We start from the raw sequence: 17,173 nt of genomic DNA, 5'->3' as shown, positions 1-17,173 counted from the left end.
ATAAAAATTCTAGGGCACTTAAAAGCTTGCTTACTGTTTTCTGATATTCTCATTGGTCCTAATAAAATCTGTTACATTACTGTTGTTTATATTATGTTTTTGGACTGCTTCATTGTTTTGACTGACTTCTAATCTACTTCTTGCCACCTTTTATTCTGCCTTCACTTTGAGAGGACATGCCTAAAGGAGACACAGTTCCATATTACTTGCTACCTTCTGCAGTTATTAGCTGTCAGTTTCAAGAGTTGCTCTGCAACTTTTCTAGTTCTAAGCATCAGCAATTGGCTTCCACCTAGTGCAAAGCCTACTTCCACCACAGATGGGGCATTCATTTTTGTAGAAAAAGCTCAGCAGGAACTCATTTGCATACTAGGTCACACCCCCTGACACCAAGCCAGCCGGAACTGCGTTCCTGTGCATTCCTGCTAAAAAAAAAAAAGCCCTGTGTGTGTGTATGTGTATATACATACACACATACCTACACATACACCTTTTAATGACACCATTATGGTGATGGAAAGGGGAAAGACATTTTGCTTTGGTATGCTTTTGGGAAAAAAGTGGAAAGGTTTCTGCTGGAATCCCAAAGTTTCCATTGAATCCATAACAATGCCATAATTTAACAAATTAATAGGATTCATTAGGATCTATGTAAATAACATTTCTGTTTATACAAACTTTTCCTGTAGTTTGAAAACAATACTGCATTTTTAGGTTACTTGCCATGTAAACTTAAACTAGGAGTAGGATCAGGCCCCTGGGGTATTTTAGTGTTCAATTACAAGTTAGTGCTTACTCCTAATCACCTTGTTCTCCAAAGGAAATAGATACTGAACAGGAACCATCTGGTAATACATTCTGTACCTCTTAATTACAATGTTTTGAGTGGCACCTAAATAAATTTCATTTACAAGCACATGACTGCTTGTCAAAAGCTTGGTTGATAATTTTATTATTGTAGTATACTTCCCTGCTTAATGATTCAGGTCCACTAAAGTTAGGAATATTTGGTTTTATAGAAAATAAGGTCTTTTTTAAAAAATAAAAAGACTGAAGCTGTTCAATTGTATGCTGTATTTGTTTTTAAATAAATGCATAAGTGGTCTTCCAAAAACAAATTGTATAATATCCATATTCCTTCCCTGAACAGTGCAATACCATGTGTGTGTGTGTGTGTATTTATATATAAAGTCAGACCATAGCCCTGCCTAGCTAAGTAGTCTTTCCACCATGACTGACAGCAGCTTTCTACAGTCTCAGACAGATGTCTTCCCTAGCTGTGCTACCTGAGCGATCCTCTAATTGGAGATGTCATGGCCTGAACCTGACTGACCTCATGCACACAAAGCTTGTGCTTTGCCACTGAGATACAGCCCTACTGATCAGGCTGGGGAACTTCTGAATAGCAACACCTACACCAGAGATTTCTAGCACAGCTGAAGGTGAGTTAAAACAATCCCACCTCTTCCAGAGGCAAGCCTGACAATATTGACTCTCTACTTGGATTGCCCAGCTATTATGATACAGTCCCCAGAAGGAAGATTCTACAGCTTTTCTAGGTGATTTTTTCCATTATCAAATTATTTTTATGCAATCGCTAATCTCACAATGCCATCCTAAGGGCTTCACAAGGTGTAGTCAGAAGGACCACCAACAGATAGACAGATGACCTATAATATAATCTGATCTGCCTATGTTCAAGATTTTGTATAGCACAAAATATCTAGTTTTTAAGTTGTTAATTGTTTATGTTTTATCGTTTTAAATTTGTAACTGAAATTGTTGGTTTTACTATGACTTTTAGCCGCCCTGAGTCTGCTTCTGGAGTGGTTGGGATATAAATCTAAGGCAAATAAATGAGTAAATGAATGGATGTATGATAGATAGATAGATAGATAGCCCTCCTTAGGATGGTACCACAAGCCTGCTGTGTAAGCCACATCTTTGATCTGGCAAATATGTTCTTGATGTTTTAAGTGTGAATGCACATGAAGTTTTCCTATACTGCAGCAGACCACTGGTTGGTAACTTGGTAGTGTCTGATCTGATATCCACCAGATCTCTAGAGTCTTAAGTTACTTGCAGCTTGATATGCCAGGGGCTGATGCCAGAACTTCCTGCATGCAGAGCAAGTGTTCCTGCCAATTAGTAGGGCTTTTTTTGTATCAGGAACTATTTTGCATATCAAGGCATGCTCCCCTGATGTAGCCAATCCTCCAAGAGTTTACAGGGCTTTTTTTGCAGGGCCTACTGTAGGGTTGCCAAGTCCAATTCAAGAAATATCTCGGGACTTTGTGGGCGGAGCCAGGAGACGTTGGGGGTGGAGCCAGGAGACATTGGGGGTGGAGCCAGGAACAAGGGTGTGACAAGCATAATTGAACTCCAAGGGAGTTCTGGCCATCACATTTAAAGGGGCAGCACACCTTTTCAAATGCCTTTCTTCCATAGGAAATAATGAAGGATAGTGGCACCATATTTTGGGGCTCATAGAATTGGACCCCCTTGTCCAATCGTTTTGAAACTTGGGGGTTATTTTGGGAAGGGGCACTAGATGCTATACTAAAAATTTGGTGCCTCTACCTCAAACAATAGCCCCCCCAGAGCCCCCAATACCCATTGATCAATTCCCCATTATTCCCTATGGGAATCGTTCTCCATAGGGAATAATAGAGTGCCCAGTAGACATTTCCCTCCGCCCTCACACTTTCTAAAGCAGGGGGGGGGGAGGGCCTCCAAACCAGGGAATCCCCTGCCCCCTCCCTCTCTCTCACACACAAATACTTACTGGGTCTTGTTCCTGCAGAACTTTACTTGCTCTGAAAACGAAAGCAAAAGAAAGGGAGGGGCTGTTCTCTAAGGAAACTGTTACTGATCCTTTCCGATGAAGCCCTTCCTGTTTCCCGCTTCCTGCTCAGCCTTCAAGGCACACATTTTAAAAACTGTTTGCAGGTTTCTAAACCTGCAGGAGCTTTAAAACGACAGGATGACTGTGGGGGCGGGGCTTCCCCCACTGGCCAGCTGGCTGGGGGTGGGGAGAAGCCTGTCAAAATGGGGGGTCCTCCGCTGGGCCCTGGGGATTGGGAAGCCTAGCCTACTGTAAGCTTCAGGTGTTGGTAGTTTAACCAAAGATTTTTAGTGAATCCTTACCCTCCCCCCCCGGAAGTGATTATGTGATGTCAGCACTCTTCTCTCTCCAAATCCTCCTAGAGGTACCTGGCATATCCAGTGCGAGGGCATGAATATGGGGCTGGGGGGGGGGAGAGGACAGGGGCTACAGTTGCTAGGATTCTGTTATCCTAAACCTTGAGACTTATTGGGCCTTATTTACTAGTGTCATGGATGGAGTGCAGCATTGTCATAGAATAGGGCTTGATGTCACACTGAATTATTATATTAATAATAGTAGTCCCATGCCCCACTAGATATGCACCATATGTTATCTGCGTGCAGTCACAATTATACGTCTTTGAAAAGATGGGCTGTTTGTCAGCCAGAAAATATAAAAATAACTGTGTGATAAATGTAAAATGTTGTGGAACTTGTAGTTCCAATCATTGCCTTCCATCTCTGATTTACCTGTGCAACATCAAGGGGATATATGTGTGCAATTTAGCACACCATCAGCTGTACGAGGAAAAGCGGGTTGGTTGTGATCATATTAGTAGTCCTTTGTTGATTTAATTAGTATACCTGCATCCATAAGAAGTGTTGCAGGGCATAAGAATATGCAGTAGAATTCAAAGCTGTATAGGGAAAATGGGGGGGGGGAGATAACAATTAATCAGTGTCTTAATTGTGAAGATGAAAAATTCTGGGTTACAGCTGTCTGCAAAAGGACTCTGCAGAGTGTTTTGCAGTCTTGGCCTTCAAAGAATGGCTTATTCTTGGCACAGATTTATTTCAATCTTCCCAAGTACCTCATTTCTCTCTACTGAGAAGTAAGTCTTAAGATTGCCAGTATACTATGCTTCTTCAGCCCTTTGCCCTGCTAGCGTAAAGAACCGCTTTCAATTGTGAGAGGTTCTGGAGTTTAAAGCTATCTGGGAATTACACCTCTTCAGTCCATTACCCCACCATTGGGACCCGCACATAAAGGTGGTTTAACACAGGCGCACAGAGGCACCCCATTTCTTAACTATCCAGAGTTCCACAAGGCATTGCTCCAACTCAATGTACTGTTCTAAAGGAAGGACACTAATGAAATTATGAAAGCAGGCCTGGCCTCAGCTTTGGGAAGTTGCTGGAAACCAATCAATTGTTTCATCAAAAGGACACTCTCCCCCCACCCACCCACCCCATTCCTGCATGTCCTGGTAGGTAGATCTGCCTTCCTGCACCTTCCTCTGTCTTCTGAAGTGTTAATTTTACTTCACTGTAAAATACTTTATGGCTTCTTCATTGGCCAAATTTAATTAAGTGTGAAGAGATCTCTCTCTAAAAGAGAAGATATATCTAAGACCTGTAGTCATCTTCTTGAGCCAAGGAAACATTAACTTTGATATCACCCATCAAATACCAGATACATCCAGGATGCGCCCCATTGTGAAACTGATCACACCCTTTGCCCACCTAAGTTGGAATGAAGAGTTGGACACAAGGTATTGCTATAACTAAGGGCCACTTTATTAAGTATAATAATAAGCAGCAAGAGCAACAAGAACTGCAGCCTGGTTAGGGCCAGGGATCTCAACAGACTGCTCCCCTGCCATTAGTGGGTGAGAGAAGCAGCCCCCCAGCCAGAGCTGTGTGGCACAGCTCCTGCCAGGCCAGCCCAGCAAGGAGGCAAGCCCCAGAGGGCCCGACCACCAGACACACATCTCAATGGAAGGCACCCTCTAGTCGAGCCTCCAGGATGGTCTGCATTCTCAAACCCCAGGTCATCAAACCCTAAGGTTGATCCTGCCAGACCCCTAATCCCCCAAAAGCGGGATGCTTTCTGGTCCTCCCCTAGCTGCATAGAGCCATAAACCCATTAACAACCTGCCAAACTAAAGTGACCAACCTATTTAACAGCACCTCCCTATAGCCAAATCCACAATCCACTGACCTGCTATGTAGGGTAGGCAAAAGAACACCCCAGCAAACTGTCAATCAGCTAGGGAGCAAAAAATGCCTACCTGCCCCCCCCCCCCCCCAAACCATGAGGCGACCAGCACTTGCCTGCATAACAAGCAGGGATGGAGAGAGGGCTGATCTCAGCCTGGAGACTGAAGTAGGGGGTGGATGGTGCTGCTGCTATCACAACAAGCCCCACCCCTTCAAAAGTGCACCCAAATGGGCCACGGAAATCCTTCCTTTCCTCCCAGGGAGACAAAGGCGTTCCAGCAACCAAGCAGTGTGCTGCTGGTTGCTAGAAACGAATTGCCCCCCTAAGTTGGAATGAAGAGTCGGACACAAGGTATTGGTATAACTAAGGGCCACTTTATTAAGTATAATAACAAATGGCAACAAGAACTGTGGCCTGGTCAGGGCCGGGTGAGAGACCCAGCCTCCCAGCTGGAGCTGTGTGGCACAGCTCCTGCCAGGCTGTCCTAGCAAGGAGGCAAGCCCCAGGGGGCCCAACCACCAGATGCACATCTCAATGGAAGGCACCCTCTAGTCAAGCCTCCAGGATGGTCTGCATTCTCACACCCCAGGTCATCAAACCCTAAGGTTGATCCTACAAGACCACTAACTCCTCAAAAGGGGGATGCTTTCTGGTCCTCCCCTAGCCACATGGAACCATAAACCCATTAACAACCTGCAACTACTAAGGCCAGGTCCCTACTTAGGGCTTAGTACCCACCGGGAGGCCCAAGGTGACTCACAGCCCTTGTCGGAGATCTCTCAAGAAAAGCATGTTACATTTTTCAGAGAGATGCACCCCATCCCCTCTGTAGAGGTCAGGAAATTTCGTAGAAATATCTGGGTGGGGCAGAAAGTGGCCCAACCCCCCTTCCAATGTCTTCCTAATTTCTTTGTTAGTTTTATAACGGGCCCTCTTTATACCTGCGGGGTCCCAAGCACTACGCAAAACAAGGCGGGGGATCATGGCTGACCAAATTATAGTGGTCCCGGGCCATCTCTCCCTAATGTACCAAAAATCCTCATGGGCCTGCAAGAACAAAGCCTTGCCTTTTACTAGCCCAAGATCATTGCTTCTCAGGTGGATGATTAAAACCTCAGGAGGAAGGCCTGCATTCCCATGAAATAACAATGGCAGCAGGCCAGGCCACTGAAGATCCCGGTGGCCACGCCATTCGACAGTAACATATTGGCTGAGTTCCAGCTGAGAGTTGACCGAAGTTCTCTGAGCCCGATGTGCGGCCCAAAACACATAGCTGTGTCCACAGATGAGAAGTCGGCTCCTCTGGCCAGGAACAACAGCATCTAAAAAGAAAAAAAACTGTCAAACTAGAAGCAAGAACCATAGATCTCAATTACAAACAACGAAGCTAGGAACTGAGCAGAGGGCGAACAGAAGATTGGAGGAATGGAGGAAGAAGGATATCCCATGGCAGCAGCGGTGGAGGCTGCCTAAATTCTAAAGGAGTGGGTACCAAACTGCACTCTGGACAACCCCAGCTTAGCTAAAGCCCGAGAAGTCATGGCCCACAACTGATGCTTTGTCAGTGGGCTGCCATTAAGGTGACAAAACAAAAACCCATCATTGGTTCCCCGAACTGCCAAATAAGCAGCCAGAGCAGAAACTGGGCACAACTCAAGCTCAGAGCATGTGCCCAGATCCAACACGGTCCCTTTGTAATGCTGGTCAGTCTTAGAGCGTCGAACGGTAATGACCGCCTTACCCTCAACTAACCTCAGATCCCGTAGCAACAAAACATTACCAGAGACATCATTTCTGGAGCCTGCCACTAACTCACTAAGGCCCCCAAAAAAGGCAACCAAGGAAGCAGCATGGAACAGTGCGGACTAGAAATAAGATGCACACACTGTGCCCCAAATCCCCTTCAAACCCTTAAGAATCGGAGGGGAAATAGGCTTCCTAGCATCGAGATTAGTCCCAGACTCTCTGGCCCATCCCTCCAGCATCTTTTGAAGCTGAAAGTCTGCTGTTTCCTCCTTGTATCCCAACACCTTGCTAGCAAAAGCCAGAGCAGACAGGCGTCCCCTAATGGATTGCACTGCCAATCCCTTACCTTTTAGAGAAACACAGTAGTGGAGCAAGTGCTCCACCAGGAGGGGCCAAACACTGCAATACCCTACCTCAGCCCTAAAGTCCGTAAACTGCCACAAAGCACGTTCTTTAGACTTCCTGGTGCTAGGTGCAATGGCTAGGCCTATCGCTTTGCAAGCCTCGGCTCTTCAATCAGCCATAGCTCCTGGGGCATTGGCGCCAGCTCGCAATCGGCATCTGGGGCCAACTGACGAAACCTCTCCACCTTTTTTTGCAAACAGCCCATTCCAAGAACATGCTGAAACACTCAAAAGCTGCACATGAGATAGAACAGCCCATTGGCAAAGCTCTGTCCATATAAAATTGCGCCTCAGGAAAATCCTAAAAGCTCAAAATCAGCCGGATGGACAGGTAGAATGTGAAACAGAGACTTAATATCGCATCTAGCCATCTCTGCCCTCTTTCCACAGCATCGTACAACGCCCACAGCCTGATCAAAGTCGGTATACCTAACTGAGCATAAATGCTTAGGAATCCCATCATTAACTGATGCACCCTTGGGGTAGGAAAGGTGGTGAATCAAACGAAATTCACCAGGTGCCTTCTTTGGCACCACTCCCAAGGGGGAAATCCTAAGTTTAGGCACTGGAGGATTAAGAAATGGGCCCAAAATCCTGCCCTCTGCTAACTCCTTGACAATCTTATCCTCAACTACATGCTCTAAACCTTTAACAGAACTAAGGTTCCCAGACTGAAATGGAACCCGGGGACCCTGAAAAGGAATTCTAAAACCAAATGTGAAACCATTTAACAAGTAAACCCTATCAGCCCTTCGTGGGTACATATACAGCCACTGCTCAAGAGGTCCCACCTTTATCAGACTGGGCCCCTTTTCCAGCTTGGTAAGTACTCCCCCCCACACACACCTTGTCTTTTTTGGCGCTTACGTGGCTGGGCTCTGGGGCAGTTACTAAAGGAGTGCGGACCACCACACATGAGGCATTCATGCTTGAACTGACAAGCTTTCCTGCTGCACACTCTTTGGGAGCCAAACTCCCAGCAAAGCAAACGGGGTTGAACTGCCTGCCCCGCAGAACTGCGGGAAGAGGATGATGAAGCAGAAGAAGTAGCCGATGTCCTAGCAACCAAATGACCACTGTCAGAGTGGTCACCCAAATTTGGTCGTGCCAGGGTCATGACCTGAAGCCACAACTGCTGGTGGATGCGATCCCACTGAAGGGAAGGGTACAAAGCGGCCCTCATCCTGAATTGTTCACCATATTGAATCCAGGTGGGCCCACTAAACATCATGTACCCCTTATAAATTATATCCATATAATGGATAAGCACAGCCGCCCACCAAGGCTGTGTACTTGCAACCACGCCAGCATATATAAAAACCCCAGGTAATCAATTGGCCCAAGTCCGGTCTACTTTGTGCTTCTTCAATTTCTCTTTTTCTTTGTCATCTAACTCCTCTTTATCTTTCTTCTCCAACTCACTCCAACATACTCACCTTTTAGGATCTTATCCTTTGTTGCAGGCAACAAATGATCACCTAAAGGTAATGCTACATCCCTGAAAGGCATGGCAGTAAATGGGACTGACCCATATACAGCACCAAACTGAGGGGAACAGCCCCATCCCCCCGAAAAGTGGCATGGCATCCCTTGCTGTCCGGCCACAGGCCAGGGTCCATATGACCAAGCTTGCTGCTGACCCATGCCCATGGAAGGAGAGGTACCTGAAGCCCCAGCAGCAGCACTTGGCACCGCCTGGAAAGCAGGGGCCCAAGGACCCCATGGCCAAGCCATGCCCTTGTATGCCTCTGTAGTGCCCCCAGCCTTACTGCCGGATCTAATCGGCATCAGTGCTGACCCTGCTCTGGCATCCGCTGGAAACAAAGCTGCACCTCCATCTGCACCGCTGGTGTCTTTGACTCCTCCAGCGCCGAGTCCTGCAGACCTGCCCTCAGGGACGGACAGCCTAGTTAATATATCAGTCTGCAATGCCACCTTAGAGGTTTTTCCCAAGCCCAAGCCTGACCTCTGCGAGGAAGGAATGCCCGCCACCGTTTCCAATGCCGAAAGCCTTTGCAGAATAGCTGTATTAACCCCCTCATCGCCCTCATCATCGGAAGAAGATGAAAGGGGGGCTGGCCTTTTTGATGGGGCCTTAGGGGCCTTGGGTGTCGGCTGCTTGCCAGACCAGGCATTTTGCAAACTGAGATAACAATAAAAATGAACAAAATGCCCTTAAAAATTGGTTGCCCTTAAATTCGCTGAAACTGACCGGAAATGGCTGCTGTCCTAAAATGGCTGCTGCCGGGCACCACTTAAAATGGCTGCCTACACCTTCACAAAGAACAACCACCAGAAGCTGATACTGGATGCCCATATGAAGCTGCCTTATTCTGAAACAGACCCCCAAAATGGCCTCCGTTCCATTGCCTCCAAAATGGTTGCTGTCCTTATGTAGAAGAAGCAAATATGGCTGACCCTGCCTGAAGCAGCCCAGAATACAAAATTCTTTGGCCCTGAACAAAATCCCCTTTCCCTTCGCCAAATTGAAAGGGAAAGGTGCACAGAGAAACACCACCACCCTGAGTACCCAATGCCACCAGTCCAACATAGCAAAACAGCCATCCATGGGGCCTTATCAGGGGCCCGATCACAGCAGCTAAACTTAATACAAGCCCCTACAGCCTCCGCCCAGGCCACTCTTCAGGAGCGTGCCTTATCTAAGCTCTGATCACACAGCAGATTTCAGTTATTGAGAGTTTCCCTCTTGAAATGGACCTTGGCATTTATAGGTCAAAAGATCTAATCTGTTTTATCCCTTCTGCCAATTCTAAGCTAAATTCATCATCATATTAAGAGAAGCAGCTGGGGTAGTTCTAATCCAAAATTTTATTTTTTTTGTCAGAGGTGAGTAAAAATTTTTTGTCACTGGTGAGTAAAAATGCATTTTGCACATGCTCAAAGGCATGCATTCTTTTGCACAGGCAAGTTTTAACAAGCTAGTTTACAATTAAGAAAAGGTGATGGGACACAGCAGATGAGAAAGAATGCAACACTGAAGGGATAAAAGCTGCCTATTTCCCTTTACATCTCTGTAATGAAAACGGCTTTTTAAAAGTGAAAATTAGGCATTCAGAAGGAGACCACAACATATTTGGGTGGAAACATTTCCCTCATATGTTCCCTAGCTATCGGTCTTACCCATCCCCAAACACCAATATGATGACTATTTTTAAAGCTATTCTTTTTTTAATATAAAATATACTATTCATAGATGAACACATGGCCATTTTTTTAAAAAGGCAGGGGGACTGTGAGATTTCTCTTAGGAGAACAATTGCTTAGACCGGATACCAGTTGTCAGCTAATGTAAGCTGGTTCAACCATTGACTACCGTTGGATATATGGAAGTAGCTGCAGATAGAGAGGAAGCCTCCATCCTAACTTGAGAGTAAATTCCATTGAACTCAGACCATTGAACATACACACATTGGTCTGGTCTGACAACAGACTTTCTCATTCACAGTGACCTTCTCTCTCACTCTTGTACAGTTGTGATGCTACCGTTGGATCTATGCTCATGTCACCATAGCTCTACTGATGAAGAAATACCTTCTGTTTCTCCACAGAAATAATTGGCAGGGCACAGAGCTGGCTTCCTGAGCCTGTTATCAGGTGTTGACATGGATTCATAGACCTGGCACCAACAAGCTCTGGCTGACAGAAAGCACTGATTTGGGTGTTCTGTTTTTCTTGCTCAGTAAACATGGGCAGCAGGCATGTTAGGTTCTCTTGAATGGAAAAGGATTCTGTGATAGGCATGTTCCATGCTGAACTCTTGTAAAACACAAATAACAACATGAGCTGTCATGTCAGTTGATGAGTTTCTTTGAAGGAGATAACCCTGCAACATAGTGCCAGTTCCAGGTGTGGAAGGTATCTCGTCCTCCCTACAACCGGCTGCCCCATGCCTCCCTTTCTACTGAACCACTTGCATGCCCCCCCTTTCCCCTGCTCATAAGCCATCTCTCTACCTGTGCTGGCAGGCAGCTATACCATATTCATGCCCATTCCCCAACAGAACAGGCTGGTGCATATAGCTGGTAGTGTAGTTATGGCCATCAGGATTGCTGCAGTTGTATACCATCAAAATGCACTTCCTCATCACAGCTAGGAAGCTGGGAGCAAGGATAGTGGAGTGCTTGCAAGCAAATGGGCACAAGGGCAGGTGGCAAGGGAGGCAGGTGAGTGGGGGGTTTGACAATGGGCCCACAAGGCCGAGTCCCCGATGGCTGCCCCAGCGCAGGGCATGCTGGCCTGGCCCTGCTGCAACAGCCTTTTTAAAGGTTCGTGTAGATTTTGGATAACAGATTTCTGGGCCTTAGCATTCCACCAGTAACACTGTTTCCACAGTCTCCCACATAGTAACTTTTTTTGCCATATCCCCTTTCTTACTTATTCTCTACAATATTTTATCTGTTTTTTCCTCATAGGTCATCTTTTTAACTGAAGTATGAAAAGATCCTCACTGCACTAAACCCTTTCCAGTTTCCCGTCACCTCTAGTGAGAAGATTAGCAGTAGATCACCTGCTTCGCATGAAGAAGGTCCTCAGCAATCTGAGATATATTTACTTAAAGGACTGCCTAGCAAGTATTGCTTTTTAATACTTTTAATTCTTAGAGCCCACTGTTATTTTATTCGTTATTTAATTTATATGTGTGCGTGTGCGTGTGTGCCTGGAAGTCATGGTGATGTCTGGTGACCCCTACTGGGGAATGGAGGACATTCAAAGAAATAGCATGATACAGCTTGCCTCTGCCTTCTAGTCCTGGTATTTCAAGGAGGTCTCCCATCCAAGCATTTGCCATGGTTAGCCTTGCTTAGCTTGTGAGATCTGATGAGATTGTGCTTGCCTGGGCTATTTAGGTCAGGGCTGATGACAAGTATTGTCAAATAACCCTGCCTAAGACCTCGGAATGCAGCTCCCAGTCAAAGAAGACAACACTGGGTTCAATGAACTTAGGATCCGTCTCAGCAAAGAGCCACATCATGAATGTTTGTACCCCAAATCAGGCTGTCACTTTCAAAGAAAGCTTTCCTGAGGCCCAGTGAAGTGGGTTTTTTTTTAATCCTCTCTTGAGTTGTCATACATTTTTTTCTTTGCTTCTTACAGTGCTTTCTACTGTACAATCTGAAATGTCATCAGTCTTTTGTTTGTGCCATAGTGCTCCATTGTTGTCTCCTGACATGCCGATTGATGTTCAAAAGTGAAAGTGATTCTTTATTTCCTTCTTTGTACACAGACATGTGTGCGTGCGTGTGTGTGTGTTCATGCCCAAAGCCTTGATATTATTGCAAAGTGTCTCTGTTCATTACTGTACCAGATATAGGCTCCCGTAGAGATGAAATCCAGTATGTAGACAATTTTCTCTTGGTTAACTGCAGGAACCAATCAATATTTTAAAGAGGCCAGGTGACTCAATGAATTAGTCTGCTGGCTTTTCACCTCTGGATCTAAGGCCTGCCATTACTTACAAGGAGAGATGGGAGATGAGCCCACAGAGTCAGTTTCTGAATCCAGGCTGGAACATCTCCAGCGTTGGAAAGCAGGGGTTATTTTCCCCTTTCCTCCCTCTCTCTTTTTTTTGGCTGCACAGTTTCAGTTCCCAGCCGATTCGTAGTCAAAAGTGAAAACTATTTTGGGAGCCTCATCTGACTCTCTGGTGGAAATTAGTCTGCATTACAAAATCAACACATAATTTGGCACAATTGAGCGGGATTGGCAGGGGCTGCTAAAGAGAAGCCCAGAACTGAAATGACTGGGGCAATGCAGGTTCAGGATAGAGAGCTGCTGCTCGGTGAAGAGACACGCAGATCAGTTTATCCACGTTCAGGCCAAGGTTACAAGCTGTAATTTCAAACAAATCTCAGACAAGGAGAGCTTTCCAGAATGGTATCTACATCTATCAGTATAAGATGTTATATAGTTCTATTTTGATAAATACAGGAGCTTTTCAGAATTTAAGCCAGCTCTGTGCTTTTACTTTTTCCTTGCCAGTGTTGCTCCTGGGGCAAGGGATGACAGTGTTGCTAAAATTTCTCTATTCTAATAGAATATGTGCCTTTCAATTGTTTGGCAGCCCTTTCAAGGACAGCCTGGAAGAACTCAGGACTTAAGTTACATATGCACATATGGAAATGAGAGAACCTCTTTAACACCCTGCACAGCAGGTGGTCATGATCAGCATCGCAAAAAAATGTGTTTGTTTCACAAGCCCTGAAAAGAATCCAAGAGCCTTTGCACAAGGCTCTCTCCCTTTGCAGTGCACTCCTTGAAGCAACCCACAAGCACAAACCCCCACTGGGTTGTTTGTCCGTATGTGGAATGCCAGCTCAGACTCTGAACCATTATGAGAAAAACACAGAACAATACTAACCGTATGTCTATACATTCCCGTTTTCTTCTTAGAGCCCACTATTATTTTATAGCAGGATTCTATAGTTTTTAGTCATTTAATGAGATGTATATCACACTGTTCTTTGCAGCATAACCTTGCATTCTTGGCCTTTATTGTCAAGTGCAGGCACTAACAGTTTTGCATGTTTCTTGTTCATGTGTTACTGATTTGCTTTGCTAATAATAAAAGAAAGACGATTTTTACACACCAAATTTCACGGTTTAAAAATATAAGGGAAGAAACTGCAATATTTTTGTAAGAGGGCTCTGACAGTCTCACTATACACATTTACTTAAAAAGTAAGCATACTTAGTTCAAAGGCACCTACTTGCTGGTAAGTACGTGTAGGACTGCAGCCTCTCATTGACAATATAATTAAACCATGCCATCCAAATACACAGAGAGAGAGAGTCAGGCTTGTTCAAAAGCCTCAGGTATACTATCCTCTCCATTTAACCACCTAATCAGACAACAAGAAACCTACAATGTATAAAGCACAATTTAATTGCTGCCACTGATAGTTAAAGGGCGCGCTTGCTTTACTTAGAAGATTAAAAGCAAATGCTCTCTTTTTAAAACTGAAGTCATGCTGTGTTTTGCACCTTTTGACACATATTAACTTAGGTCATTAAAAAAAAGGCTAATTAAAAAGAAGAATGTAAAACAAAAGAGCCATTTGTCTATTCCAGAGCGTCCTTTCTTCATGTGCTCTGACTGGAGGCAGTCTGTGTTTAAACCTTGGGTACAGAAAGCAGGGGAGGCCACCAGGGCATGCTTGGAGCCTGTCATGCCGTTTGGCTAGACTGTGGTCCGGCTCATTATGCACCTCATAAAGAAGAGAAGTCACTGTCATCAAAATTAGCTGAGGCTAGAATTTACATTCATGGAAATGTTGGTTTCCCACCATCCTCTGGGGCTGGACGATAAATGAAACCTTTTACCATCTGCAGTTAAAGTAAGCGAAGTTTAAGGAAGGCATAGCTCTCCATCAGGACCTTTCAGAATTTACACTGCCACATCAGTGAAATTTTGAAGCCAATCAGATTATTACACAGATAGCAAACAATGCCTGCTAAATTTCTCATGCACAAAGCACTGGAAACAATAAAGATGCAGCTATTTACCAAAAGTGATTATTTCTATTTCTCTCAAGGAGTGCTTATTTGTCTAAAAATGTCTTTTTTGTGTGTGTGTGTGGGAAAAAAATCCACTATAGACCAGGATTGCTTCTACATAATTTCTGATTTTTCTTTTGCACCCAAACTCTCTCTTGGCTTCAGTACTGATTTTAAAATATTATTACTATTATAGATTTTATTAGAAATGTTGAACTGCATATTATTAATTTTTTTTAAAAATCACAAAACATCAAGGCTGAGGATTTAATGAAAGATACCTATTCCACTTCACAAAGTGTGAGGATTCAAAGCATTCCAGAATGTTGCTCAATATTTTCACCAGTGAATGGGTGTTTCATAGGTTCTTTGGAGAGTCAAGGTGTCTTAGAACTGGGTAATCACACCTATGATTTAATATGAGTCTATCTACTAAGCCTCTCTGTATGTTTGGGACTGTTGGACGATGCACAAAGAAGATAGGGTTTTGAGAGGTTTGTCATAAGCACTGTATATGACATCCTCGCCCTCTGGCCTCATCATCTGGATAACAATTTTTCCCACTCTCTTTGAAGTATCTAGACATCCTCTCTCCCCTAAAGCACCTGTTCAGGCTACCAGGGCTGGAAGCAGTGATTACCAGGACAAGGGATGCCACAAGATGATGAACTGAGGTGTCAGATCAAAGTTTACCATACAGAAACAATTGAATAAGAGAGCCCCTATGGAACAGAGTGCTAAGCTGCAGTACTGCAGTCCAAGCCCTGCTCATAACCTGAGTTCGATCCCGGTGGAAGCTGGATTCAGGTGGCTGGCTCAAGGTTGACTCAGCCTTCCATCTTTCTGAGGTTGGTAAAATGGGTATGCAGCTTGCTGGGGGGAAAGTGTAGATGGCTGAGGAAGGCAATAGCAAACCATAAAAAGTGCTGTGAAAACATCGTGATGCGATGTCACCGCATGGGCCAGTAATGACTCAGTGTTTGCACAGGGGACTACCTTTACCTTTTTTTAACCAATTGAATAACAGGTGTATGTACAGTTACCAACCTTCAGGTGGGGCCTGGAGATTTCTTGAAAACGCAACTGATCTCCAGACTCCAGAGTTCAGTTCCCATGAAAATGTTGACTCTGGAGGGCTGCACTACTGAGGTTCCACCCCTCCCTCCCCAGGCTCCACTCCCCAAATCTGCTGGAATCTCTCAACCTGTAGCTGGCAGCCATAAGTATGTTATTTATGTGTAAAAAGTATACCTCAAAATGTAGTCGATGGCACCTCAAACTCAAGATTTAAGAGACATTTTAAAAAACCAAAATATGTGAGTATTTATGAATTTCCACAGATGTGTTCATGATTTTTACAGCAGTGACTATTCAGTTGCCACTCCTGGATCATAAGCAAATCTCCAAGGCACTTTCAGATGGCCCGTGAAACCACAGGCAAAAATAACAAAAAAGTACATTTCATTTCCAGGGGAGGGGGGGGGGAATGTAATAAATGCAATTCCATCTTCACTCCAACACAATTATATTGAACACACCAAGGAAAGGGAAAGGGTAGAGCTGCCATGTTAAGCGGATAGGTGCTGTTTTGCACATACTCCACATCACAAGACATTGAAATCTAAAACCAAATCATGTCTTTGTTATGGAGTATATGCAACCTTAGCAGTGCTTGTTCTCTACTGAGAAACATTTCTCCTTTTCTTTCATTCCTCATCCCCTCATTACATTAAGCAGCACATCTGTGCTCTGTCAGTACGCAGGAGAGATTTGATTCAGAAGCACTTCCAGAACTTCTCACATGTAGCATAAGAAAACATTTTAATCCCAACATCTTTCATGGAGCTCAGTGTGGCACACATATTTTTCTTCCTCTCCCCTGTTTAATACTCATGAGCCTCCAATGAATGTGTGAGATCAATTTGGCTGTCATGAAATGGCTGCCCCAAGATCACCCAGTGAACTTGTTGGCTAGCTGGAATTTGAATCCAGGTCAACCCAGTTGGACACTAATGCCCAGTTATGTTTGCTGTTATTAAGAAGAAATTAATCTGAACATTTGGTGTTGTAGCCTTATTCTCATCAGTAAGACAGAGTGTCTTGTAGATGTTATATAAGACTGAACCACTGAATGTGTGGAAGTGGGAGGGCCAAAAGATGCTTTCATCATGCTGACCATATAGTAGGCCGCAACAAAATTTAGGCTTCTGGGCCTGGGGATAAATAGATATTAAATGTATCAGGGTGTGTGAAGTGTGTGAAATGTGTGAAATATTTCTGCCACCGCTTACTGCTAGCTATGCAATTAAGAAATAGAAAAGGGAAGTTAACCTTATGCTTGCTTGCAGGCACATAGCTTCAGCAGAAAGGGGAACTAACAATTGCTAAAGCTTGCTGGAACAGAGTATTAAGTACACACATCCCTGAAACTTCCGGAGAAGCCCAAAGACACAAAGAAAGC

The sequence above is a fragment of the Heteronotia binoei genome, chromosome 6 (assembly GCF_032191835.1).
Source record: "Heteronotia binoei isolate CCM8104 ecotype False Entrance Well chromosome 6, APGP_CSIRO_Hbin_v1, whole genome shotgun sequence".
Classification (NCBI taxonomy): domain Eukaryota; kingdom Metazoa; phylum Chordata; class Lepidosauria; order Squamata; family Gekkonidae; genus Heteronotia; species Heteronotia binoei.
Note: the sequence above shows the minus strand (reverse complement) of the source record.